We start from the raw sequence: 13,915 nt of genomic DNA, 5'->3' as shown, positions 1-13,915 counted from the left end.
GAGCCTTGCTGGAACAACGTCAATGTGTCCTTTATAAAGAATAACACTGTAAATGCACACTTACTGATACCATAAACATTTCATAAACGAAGTATATGATGTACATTGCACCTCCCAACCCTCACCCCTGATTACAGTAGAGGCCCCGAAAGTGTGGGGCCCAATGGTGGTGCTTCTCTTGCCCTGCACCAAAGGGCAGGCCTAAACGCTGCTTCCTAACCTCTCCACCTTAGAGGTGGTGGTCTTAAAACACCCCAGACTAATCCATCTGGGATAATTGACAAACCTTATCAACACTCTATTGGTTTCACAAGAGCAGGGCATAAGGGCTGCACAAGGAAATTCTTGTCTAATCATTACTGTGGTCAGCATATCTCACACCAAATGTAGGTTGACAGGTTCTCTGCCTGGGAACTTTGTCCACCTGCTGGTTAAAAAATGATGCCTTTAATATTGTTATGATAAATTGTAGTTGGCTTGTTTCATTATGGAATCATTTATTTACATGTAATATTTCCTTATTGCACTGTATCTATCACATTTCATAATGGCACATCTGTTTTCAGTGTTAATTTGTACCTGACATACTTATCTATATGTGATACTATTTACCTTTATTGAATCTGCATCAGCGCTAATCTTTGTGAGTACCTGTACCACACATTTAGAAACCAAGCATTACTCTGATATATACAGTATATATATATATATATATATATATATATATATATATATATATATATTCAAAAAAGAGCAATCAATAGAGGTGAAAAGTAGGGATGGGCGAATGTGTTTATATCCAAATTCGAATGTTAGAACGAATGTTATTGTAGAAATTCGATATACATAATAGAATGTTGATAAGAACGAATATTCTTAAAAATTCGATTTTCGAATGTTATTTACAATTTTCGAATGTCAGATTCGAATTTGAATGTCACATTCAAATTCAAATGTTACATTTGAATATCACATTCGAATGTGAATATTACATTAATAAAACACAATTGTAGACTAGAAACACTATTTCGAATGTCACATTCAAATCGAATATCACATTTAAATCGAATGTCACATTCAAATTCGAATATTACATTTATAAAACACAGTATTAGACTAGAAATACTATTTCAAATTCGAATGTCACATTCGAATCGAATATCACATTCAAATCAAATATCACATTTAAAACACAGTATTAGACTAGAAATACTATTTCAAATTCAAATGTGACATTCAAATTCGAATGTAGCATTTGAATTCGAATATTACATTTATTAAACACAGTTGTAGTCTAGAAATACTATTTCAAATTTGAATGTCACATTCGAATTCGAATGTCACATTCGAATTTGAATATTACATTTAGAAATTGAATGAATACATAGCTAAACATTATTCGAACGAATATTTTCGAATTTTATTGAAAAATTTGAAAACGAAAATGTGAAAATAGAATGTTAGAATGTTATATAAACATTCGAAATTCGATTTGAATTAAAGAATGTATCAAAATTCGTTTTAAATTTCTAATTTTTAGAAACATTTGCATCCCTAGTGAAAAGACACTCTGCTAGACTCAGTCTTTACAATATATAAACAGATTTTCTTAGAATAAGACAGTTTTTAAAATAGCAAATGTGTGCTGTTGAAATGGATATCTTTTGTAGAAGACTTCTTAGTGTAGTATAATGAAGTAAGAAATTCCTGCTTACCATCTTAAACCTCAATCATATGAGGTAAGGTATCTGCTCTGCATGGATAAAGATGATTATGTTATTTTAATCCCTGCATGGTGACCTTCAGATTTTCTAGACCACTTGTTGTTCCATTGGTTTGGAAGGAGCCAATGAATTCAATGGTAATCCTGGACTCTCTGTTGTTCTTTCATATGTTGGTGAGAATCTCTGTCCCCTCAGATGGTTTGAGGGCAGAGGGGGGCGGGGCTTCGGCGGCGGGTGCACAATCATGTTTAAGCAGTACAGTGGAGGTAGGTGGGCTTGGGGTGTATATTTTATTTTGATCCTCTTATATATTTATCAATATAAAGAATCACTTTTCCAAGGGAGTAGGATGTTAAATCTTTAGAATAACATTTTGCCTCCTTAACAGTGAAAAGTTTAAAAGTTTTGCTATACCTTATGCTATAAGATATATTTTAATTTCTTTTGTGTCTAGTAATAGCTTCATAATATACATCCATGCGCTTATATATAATATTAGTTATATATCTTTTAGATTGGGCAATTTGTAGGAACTTGATGTGCCAAGTAATTGATGCAGCATGATTGGCTAACAGGAAATTGAAAGGGCTTTAAAAGACTGAAGAGGAAACAAAAAATTAATCTTGATAAAGGCCTGTGTTGAAGGCTGAAATGCATAGATGACCATTCTAGTCTTTACCTGAAAGACTTTCCATAAAACAGATCGCTCTGTGTGAAATTTTCAAAATCGGCAATCCTGTGGCTGACAGCGTGAGAACCTTAATCTGATTGGTTTAAACTGACCGCGTGATCATTCCACACGGAAGGAAGAATAGCCGTTACACGCCAAACTAAGTTGGTAGATATCGCAGGAGACTCACAGCAGGGACAACCAGTCACCTAAAAGGTAGATACTTGACCCTGCCCAGAAGGTTGATTGTTAGACCGTTAGAGGCGATTCACGGGAGTTGGTCGTAGCCGAACGAATAGGACTGTACTGCTGATCTAACTCTGGTAATGTAGCAGCGTATTAGACCGAAGATTCAGTATTTGTACTTTCTTATGTACTGTCTCTAAGCCGACTGCCCTTATTCATTGCCTGTAACCACTCAAACGGGTATATTGAACAAAGACGTTTCTTAAACAAAGACGTTTTTGAGCTTGCTGTTTGGCACCATCTGGTTAATAACCTTACGGGACAGTCTAACTATCTATATTGCTTTTTATGCTTGTCATACTGTTTTTAAGAGTGTACCACCTGTGGTTACTTAGCATCAATTATATTGCATTATTTTTATGATGTTACATTAAAGGGCCACTGTAAGTAAATATTTTCTATGCCTGTTACTAACTAACTACCCCAAATATGCTTTTTATCAATAGCATTTCATTAACATATCTCTACCGTATATCAGAAATCTTGTCTGCAAATTTAATTCTTTTCCAAACCCACTCCGTGGGTATCCTTTGCTCTGTACCAATCCGTTTACAATACCTAGGTTTCAAATGGCGCTTTAAACACAAAGTTATTGGTTTAAATATTTTGAACATGCAGTGCTGAAAATAGTGGGCAGGATAACGTGACATCATCGGCGAATAAAATATTTAACTTTTATAACGTTATGAAACTTCGTTTTGGAGAAAATATAGGTCAGTAGGTTTTAATTAATGTTTATTAACTTTAATATGTTAGTTGTTTAGCTTAAAAATTATAACAGAAAGTAATCCTTTAAATATTGTTATTATTTTTATGAATTAGTTCTTTTTTGCACACATTATATACTGAGCTTTTTTAGCGCAACATCTGCATTTTATTTTATTCTGAACTAATATTAATGTTGACTGCTAAAGTATGTCATTTTCTCGCAAACTAAACCTTTTTTATATAGACAAGTACAGTAATAGTTTACATTTCTGGGAATATTTGAGCAATAGAATGGATAATATTGTAAAGCCTTAGCAAAACCAAATATAACAAAGAAAAAAAAGCTTTTAACCTTTTGCTCTATGTAATTATCATTTAATAATCTGAAAGTACTGTGCCCCTTTAATAACCTTTGTTGGTTTATTCTCTTGTATCTCCCTCATGTATATTTTCACATATTGAGTATTGATCTCGTTTTATAGTTTTCTGCCTGTCTAATTCCCTTCTCGTATTTCATTGTCATACCTGTATTTTCTGTACATCTACTTAGAGCCTGCACTAATTATATCATGATTCAGGGCTCGGTTTTGCTGTAAATCAAGTAGGTTTTAAACAAATCTATTGCAGGCTCATGTTTGCTATTTCATCTCACACTTACGTTGTTAAACAAGATGCATTATAGTAATATAAAAATAATACTTTAGTGTATATAGTATTTACGGCTTTGGCACAACTTAAAGGGACATGAAGGTCAACATGTATCTTTAAAGTGATAGTAAACTGTAATCTTTGTAAATGCACTTTATGACGTTTTTATTTAAAGGGAGAGTGTATGATTTCCAATTGATGTGTCTCCAATGACTTGATATACAGTGCTAGTTGCAAAGTATAAAATGTATGGCAAATTGCTTCTTACTATTTTTTTGTTAAATTAAATAGCCATTTTTGCTCTTTGAAACCACAACCCATTAAAATGGGCTGAGCTGGGAGAACAGATAGCATTATCTTTTTTTTTTTTTTTTTTTTTGAAACAGCTTTATTGTAAGAAAGAAAGTAAGGTTACAAAAGGTTGGAGACGCAGCTCCAGATCGCCAATTACAACAACAGCTGTTATTTTTAAGGATAAAGTCAAAATGCGAGGTGCCTACCGGCACAAAGTGGCAGGGCCTCCCAGAGTGTCCATTCAGAGTGTTCTGCGATATCAGATTTTGGTTAAAGAGTCTGTGATAGAGTCCTGTTGTAGGATCGCAAGGAACGGGGAGGTAACTGCCAAGGGGTATTTTGCCCTGATTATCCTTTTTTTAGAAATTAAGAATTTAAATACAATACAATTTACATGAACAGTGGTTGAACGCCCCCGCTCCGCCCGCACACAGAATAAAAGTGTAAATGATCCGAGCACGGCCTAATCAACTGGCCATGCAGTTTTGATGTAGCTTTAAACAAAACATACAAATTCTGGAAACAAAAAACATTTAACGAAAGAACAAGAGTTATTGAAAGAACCAACAATAACATGTGTTGGAGAATAAGGGGTGTCACATCCCAACTGACACTTGACTCTTCAAAAAGAATTTTGGGTAATTGTGGGCAAACTATAGGAGAAGGTCCAATTCAAAGGGAAGGAGAGAGGAAATACCTCAGGGCCTACGGGCCGGGTCGCCTATATATAGCGGTCCGTATATAAGGGTAGATATATGATCGTGCCTTGGGTGGCAAGGTGTGAGGAGAGGGGACGGACCGCAGAGACTCTCAGGTTACATTAGTGTAATATTAGCGGTTCTGGTTACAGGCCCGGGAGGACCGGGACATAAAGGTGGAAGATAAATTTTCCTCTGGCTATAAGACTGGGGGGGGGGGGGGCATGGGTTCATATTGAATCTAGCCAATGCTTAGCTTTGATGGCTGGCGTGGGGAGAGTTAGTAACTTATGTTGTAGGGGAAGGGAAGAAGTGCGTTTAAAACAAATTCTTTTACAGTAATGGTTCAACATTACCCAATGTCCACCCTCCAACAAGTATCTCTTACATTACAGTAGCCCCACAATTCGATGCATAAGAAGATGTCATAACAATTGCAATTCACATACCATAGCTAGGAAGGAAAGGCATGGGAGGGGAGGGGGTGGAAAAGGAAAAGGGGAAGGAGTGAAGCCAAGACCCTTTTATGAACAAAAAAAAACAATTACAAAAGAGTGAGCATCATTTCAAACCAGTCCAGCATCTATCCCATGTCCCAACCCCCCATCAGAGCTTACAACTGTGCCATATTATACTTATCATGTCCTGAGAGAAAAGTTCTGTGTCTTCTGTGCCTGCATTTCTGCGTAGTAGGCAGGCGCCCACGGGCGCGGCTGATGAAGGAGGCCTAGGATGATAGTGGGTCCAGTTTTTTCTTTTTGTTGGCTTTGGACCACTGTGGTCTTTGCGGTTTGGGGTCTGCTTGGCTGCTTATGGAGGGTGAATCTGAATCTTTAGGGTTTGGTTGAGGGAAGTGAATGTTAAGACCTTTTGAAAAAGCATCCAAGTCCTCGGTATCTTTGTAGACGTGTGTTTTGCCATCATGCTGGACTATGAGGCTGAATGGGAACCCCCATCTATATTTCACTCGCCTTTCTTGTAAGACTTGGGTAATAAAGCGTATTCCTCTTCTTCTTTCGATTGTTGCCGGGCTAATATCCTGGAATATTTGAATACTATAAGTCTGGAATTTGATCTCCTTTTGCAGGCGTACTTGTCTCCAAATCTCCTCCTTCTCTAAATAATGTGCAAATTTAACAATAATGTCCCTGGGAGGGTTAGGTGGTTTTGGAACTGGTCTCAGCGCACTGTGTGCGCGTTCCATTGATGTTTCAGTAAGTTTAAGGGCTGGGGCAATGTATTCGAATAATTGTAGCAGGTAGGAGACAAGGCAGTCCTGGGTTGCTTCTTCAGGGACTCCTCTTATCCTCAGATTGCTTCTGCGACCTCTGTTGTCGAGGTCTTCTACTTTAAGTTGGAGTGCTTGCAACGTGAGGTCCTGTCTGATCAATTGGTGGTTAGCGTTGGACATCATGGTATCTAAGGTGTCTTGACCCTCTTCCAAACATTCTATTCTAGCCCCAAGTTCTCCAATGTTCTTTTTTAAGGAAGACATCTCCGTTTTAATGAAAGATTTTAGATCTGCAGGGTCAGATTTTGAGGGGAGCTGTGAGATGGTCTGCTGTATCAAATTGAGCTGCTGTGACTGTGAAGCAGGGTCCTGATCTTGTATTATGGGTGTATCAGCCAACTGGAGTTCCTTAGCAGTATCAGGTGTCTCATTTTCTTGTTTATGGAAGAATGAGGACATAGTAGCAGTGGCGGGGGTGGAGGGCTTTTTGTCTGCTTTCAGCTTCTGCCTAGACGCCATTAGTGTAGTGGGTTATCCCTTTACTTTCAGTGGCATGTATTGGTATATGGGATGACAGGTGATGAAATGTCTGTGCAGGGCGATTACAGGGCAATTTGGGACCTTCCGCGTCCACCAACCTGGCCTGTGTTTATATGTGGCAATGGGATGGTGTACAGGCCTAAAGGATCTTTCCCCCTAATTTGCCGTGACTCGCCCTGTGGGCCCAGGTCCTATAGACGCAACTATGCTGGTATGGCGTCGGAGACCTTATGCGATTTAGTACCTGCGTTTAGATGGGTTTGATGAGGTCGTTTACAGCCGGATGACTGTGTGCAGGCTGCCGCTAGTCGGTAAGGAGAGACGCCACGTGGGTGACGTGATGGCGTGCGGCTGCTCGCGGGGGTCCGCCCGAATGTTCTGCCCCAGGCCTATGTCCGTTGCTCCGGACATTTTTTTGCGACAGGTCTGCTCAGACAGGTAGGTCGCGGGGTCTTACGTTGTACTTAGGGGCCTGAGATCACCAGTCGGGTAATCGCCGGAGTAGGCCTGTGGTGCGGAAGTGCCTCTCTTCTCCTTTAGGCATGTCTAGGATGCGGTAACAGCTCAGACCATGCGCCCCTTGGTTAGAAATAAAATATTTGGTATTTAAACCCTCAACTGCCCTTTAGATCTCCATATTAGAGCCAGTGAGTGGGAATATGTAACGGAGCTGTATCAAAGTGCGGCCATGTTCCTGCACGGCTGCGCTCCGCCCCCACAGATAGCATTATCTTATCAAGCTATATAAACGCAAAGACGTTGTCTGCATTAACAATTGAAAATGAACATTTTGGTAGCAATCACTCCTAACCCCAAATGGTAATGTAATTTCTTGGTTGCATAGCTTTTCTATACCCATTGCTACAATATTGCAGTGCAGCATTGCACTACAGGGAGTTGGCTTTTGATTGGTGGCTACACACATATTCTTCTTATTATTGGCTCACTGGTCTTGTTTAACCAGGTCTCAGTAAAGCATTGCTGACTTTAACTATGAGTGCAGCAATAAAATGTTCTAACGCATTAGAACATTTTCTTTTCACACTATTATGTTCCTTTAAACATTTTTTTATATTAGCAGAAGGAAAGCAACAATGCTCCAGAATTATTTTCTATAAGAATAATTATATTATTTTTTTATTAAAATTAATAAAAAAAAACATGTAAATAAAAAATATGCTTTATACAGTAATAACTATCCCGTTAAGAAGTTTTACGCGTTTAACCATAACTGCTTTGTCATAGACCTTAAAGGGATAGTCTAGTAAAAAAAAAAAACTTTCATGCAATTTTAAACAACTTTCTAATTTACTTAAATTAATAATTTTTCTTTGTTCTCTTGGTATCTTTATTTAAAAAAAGCAGAGAGCAAACGTAAGAGCTGGCTTATTTTTGGTTCAACACCTGGGTAGCGATTGCTGATTGGATGGCTACATTATGGAGCCCTTTTATCAAGCTCCGGATGGAGCTTGAGGGCCCATGTTTTTGGCGAGCCTGAAGGCTCGCTAGAAACACCAGTTATGAAGAAGCGGGTCGATTGACACCCCCTGCTGGCGGCCAATCTGCAGGGGGCGGCGTTGCACCAGCAGCTCACAAGAACTGCTGGGGCAATACTGAATACGGAGAGCGTATTGCTAAGTGCATTCAGTGAGGTCTAATGGACCTGATCTGCGCTGTCGGATCAGGTCTGACAGACCTTTGTTAAATAGGCCCCTTAGACACCAATCAGTAAGCGCTACCCAGGTGGTGAACCAAAAATGGGCTGGCTTCTAAGCTTATAATTTAGCTTTTTAAAATAAAGATACCAAGAGAACAGAGCAAATTTGATAATAGGAGTAAATTAGAAACTTGCTTAAAATTGCATGCTCTATCTGAATCAGTAAAGTTTAATTTTGACTACACTATTCCTTTAAAGAGGCATGAAAGTTAAAATCTAAATCTTTGTTTCAGACAGAGCATGCATTTGTGGGGTGGCTAAACAGATATGCTGTTATTTGCTCACCAGAACCAATCAGCAAAGTCCCAGTACTGCATTGCTGCCTGGAACTAACATTAATTATGTATTTAACCCATTTGAAGGTGATAAACACCTAGTTATATTCACGCAATAATGCAGGAATAAAATACATTAACAGGGATGTTACTATTATACAGGGAAACTTTTTTTTCTCATTATGCAGAGCAACAATATTTTTATTTTATTTTTTCATTTTCATTCCTCGCCCACATTATTTTGACATTGGAAAAAAGGAATGTCACGCCTCATGGTATAAAATAGATCTTGTTCACAAATGGAAACACACCATAAAAACATAATGATTTATTCCTTTCTTTCTCACTACGCCACATCTTCTCAATGGTTTGTGTGTGCATGCTCGGATCATTAGGATGAATAAAATTAAGTCTGTGATTGACTAATATGTGAACAAACCCTTTGTTTTGAACCTTAGAAAATGACTTCCACTTGTCAGTTCTGAGATCGTGGTCACATATTTCATGCAATAATCTATATTCACTGCTATCTTGCACATGAATCAAGAAAGCATTAGATTCTGAGACAGAAATTCCCAACAACCCACTGTTGAGTTAAAATGTGTCCAGTGTGATTATTTATATTTAAAAACAGAGATTTGTCCGGTTCCATTGTGTTTCCGGGTCCACCAATTCTCTATTTTTTATACACGAGTGTTGACATGAATTTAGTTAGAACAGTCTGCCACCAGGGCTGGACTAGGAATACAAAGCAGTCCTGGAAAAACTGAACAGCTGTTCTATATTCCGTTGAGTCCATACAATGTTTATCCCATTTTTAAAGGGTATTAATGGGATACTCCTTCCCCCAATATGTTTTTTTTCCCCCTAAATTATATTAGTTTGTAATAAAAGAAAAATCAACACTATTTCATCCATGACTTTATTACAAATTGTGAAAATGATTATCCAAAGTGTGATCTGGAGAAGACACTCAACAGTGTGTCATTGCATCTCACAGCATGACTTGACTAGATACTAGAAATCTTAAATTGTAGCTGGCCAGACCCAGCTGCTGCGGCTCGCTGGGAAATTCCCTTGTGTCCTGGTAGGGAAATCCATCCTTGTTTGCCACAGTTTTCTTTGACATGTTGAGCTCTCTGTGATAGAACGTAACTATTATTTTTTTGTAGCACTTTGAATTGATAACCTGCAATGCAGTTTCCATTTGACATTTTGATCCAAAAGAACCTTCACACTAGTGCACCAAATGACTCGCAGACATCAATTGGGATTGTGTGATTCAATCCAAACTGCTGTGGAAATTAGTTTGCATTTTCCTTTTAATGCACAATCCATTGTTCCTTGCTGCTTGTGTACTTTGGGTTTATACCACTCATTAACAATGAATAAAAGTTAAGTTTTAGAACCATCATCTGCAACCTTCTTCTGATTTTTTATTTTATGAAATCTTCATTTGTAATTTGACGGTTGACTAAGTAATTGGAGCAGATCAGTTGTGATTGGTGGAGCAATCCCCCTCAAGGCATGTTGGAGCCAAAAGGGAGCCTGTGAACTGTGAATTATAGTCTGAGAGCTGATTGTGTTATTGGTTTACCATACACTGATGGATTCATGAAAGCAGTTTAACATGAACTGCGAGTAAGAAATTTTCGGCTAGATTTAGAGTTTTGTCGGTAACGACCCGCGTATCTAACGCTGGCTTTTTTTCGCCTGCACCTTTTAAATACCGCTGGTATTTAGAGTTCACAGAAGGGCTGCGTTAGGCTCCAAAAAGGGAGCGTATAGCATATTTACCGCCACTGCAACTCTAAATACCAGCGTGCTTACGGACGCGGCCAGCTTCAAAAACGTGCTCGTGCACGATTCCCCCATAGGAAACAATGGGGCAGTTTGAGCTGAAAAAAAACCTAACACCTGCAAAAAAGCAGCGTTCAGCTCCTAACGCAGCCCCATTGTTTTCCTATGGGGAAACACTTCCTATGTCTGCACCTAACATATACCCCGAGTCTAAACACCCCTAACCTTACACTTACTAACCCCTAATCTGCCGCCCCCGCTATCGCTGACCCTTGCATATTTTTTTAACCCCTAATCTGCCGCTTCGTACACCGCCGCAACCTTCGTTATCCCTATGTACCCCTAATCTGCTGCCCCTAACACCGCCGACCCCTATATTATATTTATTAACCCCTAATCTGCCGCCCCCAACGTCGCCGCAACCCACCTACAATTATTAACCCCTAATCTGCCGATCGGACCTCACTGCTACTATAATAAAGTTATTAACCCCTAATTCGCCTCACTCCCGCCTCAATAACCCTATAATAAATAGTATAAACCCCTAATCTGCCCTCCCTAACATCACAGACACCTAACTTCAATTATTAACCCCTAATCCACCTCACTCCCGCCTCAATAACCCTATAATAAATAGTATTAACCCCTAATCTGCCCTCCCTAACATCACAGACACCTAACTTCAAGTATTAACCCCTAATCTGCCGACCGGACTCCACCGCTACTCTATTAAATTTATTAACCCCTAAAGCTAACCTTAACCCTAACACCCCCTTAAATTAAATATAATTTAAATCTAACGAAATAAAATAACTCTTATTAAATAAATTATTCCTATTTAAAGCTAAATACTTACCTGTAAAATAAACCCTAATATAGCTACAATATAAATTATAATTATATTGTAGCTATTTTAGGATTAATATTTATTTTACAGGCAACTTTGTATTTATTTTAACCAGGTACAATAACTATTAAATAGTTAATAACTATTTAATAGATACCTAGTTAAAATAATTACAAATTTACCTGTAAATAAATCCTAACCTAAGTTACAATTAAACCTAACACTACACTATCAATAAATTAATTAAATACAATACCTACAAATAAATACAATTAAATAAACTAACTAAAGTACAAAAAATAAAAAAGAACTAAGTTACAAAAAATAAAAAATATTTACAAACATTAGAAAAATATTACAACAATTTTAAACTAATTACACCTACTCTAAGCCCCCTAATAAAATAACAAAGCCCCCCAAAATAAAAAAATGCCCTACCCTATTCTAAAATAAAAATAGAAAAGCTCTTTTACCTTACCAGCCCTTAAAAGGGCCCTTTGCGGGGCATGCCCCGAAGAATTCAGCTCTTTTGCCTGTAAAAAAAAAAACATACAATACCCCCCCCCCCAACATTACAACCCACCACCCACATACCCCTAATCTAACCCAAACCCCCCTTAAATAAACCTAACACTAAGCCCCTGAAGATCTCCCTACCTTGTCTTCACCTCACCGGGTTCACCGATCGGTCCAGAAGAGGGTCCGAAGTCTTGATCCAAGCCCAAGCGGGGGCTGAAGAGTGACGTCCATCCTCCGGCTGAAGTCTTGATCCAAGCGGCTGCTGAAGAAGTCCACCATCGGGCTGAAGTCTTGATCCAAGCGGGCGCTGAAGAAGTCCATCATCGGGATGAAGTCTTCTATCAAGCGGCATCTTCAATCTTCTTTCTTCCGGAGCCATCTTCTTCCAGTCGACGCGGATCCATCCTCTTCTACCGACGCCTACTCGCCGAATGACGGTTCCTTTAAATGACGTCATCCAAGATGGCGACCCTCGAATTCCGATTGGCTGATAGGATTCTTTCAGCCAATCGGAATTAAGGTAGGAAAATTCTGATTGGCTGATGGAATCAGCCAATCAGATTCAAGTTCAATCCAATTGGCTGATCCAACAGCCAAAAGAGGAAATGAAGGGGCGCGGAGGAACAGACCATACCGATTATAAATCTTTTATTATAAAATATATATACACTTTTAAAAAAAAAAGTGGTTTTAATTTCAAATTAATATATTTTTCATTGCAACATTCGTATAGTCTGAAATTTACCATCGCTTTAAGTATCCAATCAGAATACTGTCAGGGACTTGCAAGAGATTATGAATCTGACGTGCTGGCACAGTCACTTTATTATCTTCATTATTTAATATAGTTGACAATGAAATTTCACAAATATAATGAAATCCAACAAGATCTCACTAAAGCAAAGTGTAAGCTCAGCACTAATTATGCTGATTTTTTTTTTTTTTTTTTTTTTTGGTTAACATGCAGATGACAGAATAAACAAGTTGTTTAAGAGTAACTCCCCACATAGTCATTAATCTAGTAAACTGAATAAGTTTTAAGGTAAAACATCTTTTGTTTTGTTTTTTGCATAGATATGTTTACATGATATTTTCTAGTCAGCTTTTCAAATATATTTGCTGCATCTTTTGCAAGTTATTTAACATATTGCTACCATTTTACCTTTTTTTTTTTTTTTTTTTTTAACCCAACTAATTGGAACTTTATTGACTTAGGATGGATAAAAAGATGTGACAGACCTGTCAGGAATCAGGATCTGAACCTTCAATTAATTTATCGGAACAGGAATTGCAGATACCACATTCATATTCACAGTTTGTCACATATCAGCTGAGCCATCTTATCAACAGATAAGAACATTTGATATATTTCAATATGAGACAGAGCTAAAATAAACTACTCACCATCAATTTAATGGCTCTATGACTTGTCATTGAGATGAGGGTTTGTGTATCCTCTCTTTTTTTTTTTTTTGAGTTTATAAAGAATTTTATTTAAGAAAATCAATGATACATAGTAGTCAAATATACCCAATAATACATACAGATTCAACACAGAGAGATATCATAAGCTTGTGAAACCCAAAGGAAACAATTCACAAACATACAATCATGTGATTTAAAGGATAAAAATCCTCTAGTCTCTTGTATGTTGTGTAAGACAGGGTGAGGAAATTCAGGGTATCAAATGATCCTTCTTCCCTCTGATCAAATTTCCTGATTCTAAATTCTGTATAATTTTTTTTGTACATTGAGGAAAGTTTAGATACCTTTCAAGGGGGTAAGGGAGAGATAGGGTGGGAAAGGGAGAGATTAAAAAAAAAGGAGGGGGTATGGCTCAAGAGTGTTAATAGGGCTGAGGGGTAATAAATCCAGTGGGAGTTTGAAGCTGTCCCAAAGTGTGAGCATTTCCAGGAAGGTGTCCATTTTGTCAGTTTTCATGAAGTGAAAGCATTCAAGCCGCAATAAGTCAGAGGTTTGGGTTTGCCATTCTTTAAG

Source organism: Bombina bombina, chromosome 7, assembly GCF_027579735.1.
Source record: "Bombina bombina isolate aBomBom1 chromosome 7, aBomBom1.pri, whole genome shotgun sequence".
Taxonomy (NCBI): Eukaryota; Metazoa; Chordata; class Amphibia; order Anura; family Bombinatoridae; genus Bombina; species Bombina bombina.
Note: the sequence above shows the minus strand (reverse complement) of the source record.